Consider the following 2093-nt stretch of genomic DNA (forward strand, 5'->3'; position numbering starts at 1 on the left):
TCCCACACACATATACACAAACCTCTGCACCCAACTCTCCTTCAGTTTCTTAAAATTATTGAATCATAAAATTCTGGCAATTGAAAGGCATCCTCTAGTATATTCCCTTATTTTCACAGATGCACGTGATTCTAAGGATAGTAAAGGATAGCTAATCTGACACCCGCCCCCACATCGGACGTCTTAACACTTCACACACAAATCTGCTTAGCACTCCAACAGTACTATATATATATATATATATATATATATATATATATATATATATACCTCCATTATTACCTTGCTCATTTAAAGTAATTATTCTTTTAAAAAAATTTAAATTTTTATTTATTTTTTAAAAAGGTAATATGTTCACATGATTGGTAATTTAAATGGTAAAAAGAATATATTATCTTATCCTATATACACCTAAACTACCTCCCCAAAAGCAACTGTTAACAGTTTCCTAAGTACACTTTCTGAGAGAACCTATGTATACGTACATAACTGTATTCTTCCCTGTTTTTTAAATAAATATTTTTACACTGGTCTGCATCCGTGCCTTTATATGTTTTGCAGATCTTTCTCTATCAAGCTTCATCCTTTCAGAGAGCTTAAAGTTCTTCCATTATACAGATATACCATAATTCGGGGACATTTTGGTTGTTTGCAGTCTTTTTTTATTACAAATAATGCCACAGTGAATAATCCTGTTCTCATGATATTTTGTACCATGATTTCCTTGGAATAAACTCACTGAAGTGAAATTGCTGGGTCCGAAGGTATGTGTGTTTGCAATTGTTATAAATACTGCCAAATGTCCTCCGCTAATTTCTACTCTGACCAACAAGAAATAATAATGCTTGTTTCCTTACAGCATCACCAACAGTAAGTCTTCAAACATTTTGAGTTTTGCTGTGATTATTTATTTACCTGTTTCTTTTCCTGGCTCTATCCCCTCATTAGAATATGAGCCCATCTAGTTTCCTCAGAACCAACATGATATCTAGTGCGGAATAGATCCCCAATGAATATTTGATAACGCTCACTTTGGCAAAACATATCTAAAATTAGAATGATGGAAGATTAGCATGGCCCCTGTGCAAAGATGATGTGTGAATTCATGAAGCATTCCATGTTTTTAGAGAGTGTATCTTAAATTTTCTGGTCATACACACGAATAGTAATATGTGAGAGGATGGAGGTATTAACTAAGCTTATCGTGGTAATCATTTCTCAATGTACATGTGTATCAAATCATCACGTTGTATACCTTAAACTTACACAATGTCATATGTCAATTATATCTCAATAAGGCTGGGGTGGGGAGGGGAAGTGGAATGAATTTTCCCCAAACCTAAGTAAATAAATAAATACTTGAGAAATACATAAATGGATGCATGAGTGACTAAATTATAGGGTTCTTTAAATCAGAATTGGAAACCATTGCCCTCATTTTCTCCATTTTGTGAGCTTGGGTACGCTGCATTTCATTTTATTTAAGTGTATTCCACTTATATGCATATTCTGAAAGCTTTAAAATCCTTCGAGACAGAAAATTTATTACATCCCTCTCCCTCTGCTGTTACTGGAGGGTCAGAATGTTGATGCATTCCCTTTCATGGGTATTTTGTTTCAAACATCTAGTGATGACTGCCTTGTAAAAGCAGAAAGTAAAATTAAGTATGAGCACCCCAGTCCACCCCAGTCCATACCAGTTTCTCCTCTCTCTCTCTCTCTTTCTCTCTCTCTCTCTCTCCCCCCCACCGCCAGTCCCCCATCTCTCTCTCTCTCTCTCTCTCTCTTTCTCTCTTTCTCTCTCTCTCTCTCTCTCTCTCTCTCACACACACACACACACACACACACACACACACACACACACACAGAGCTAAGGTTCTTTGACCTTGGGGCCTAAGGGCTGAGTGCCCTTTTCCAGAGGCAGGAGTATGCTGGGTGGAGTATGCTCTGTCCAGGCGCTCCTGATGGGTGTGGTCAGCTGTAGATTAGCTTTATCACCTTCTGGTTCTTCAGGAAGTCGACTCTGACATGGAGAGCCCACAGGACATTTTACTGGGGTGTGTGACTGTGATCAGCACCTATGCAAGGAAAAG

At 37.6% G+C, this 2093-nt stretch overlaps 1 pseudogene; it reads left to right on the forward strand.

Moving 5' to 3' along the window:
• The first annotated feature begins 1030 nt into the window (after positions 1-1030).
• Positions 1031-1125, forward strand: LOC118602327 (annotated as a pseudogene).
• The last annotated feature ends 968 nt before the right edge of the window (positions 1126-2093 follow it).

The sequence above is a fragment of the Rousettus aegyptiacus genome, unplaced genomic scaffold (genome assembly GCF_014176215.1).
Source record: "Rousettus aegyptiacus isolate mRouAeg1 unplaced genomic scaffold, mRouAeg1.p scaffold_m13_p_4, whole genome shotgun sequence".
NCBI classification, from domain to species: Eukaryota; Metazoa; Chordata; class Mammalia; order Chiroptera; family Pteropodidae; genus Rousettus; species Rousettus aegyptiacus.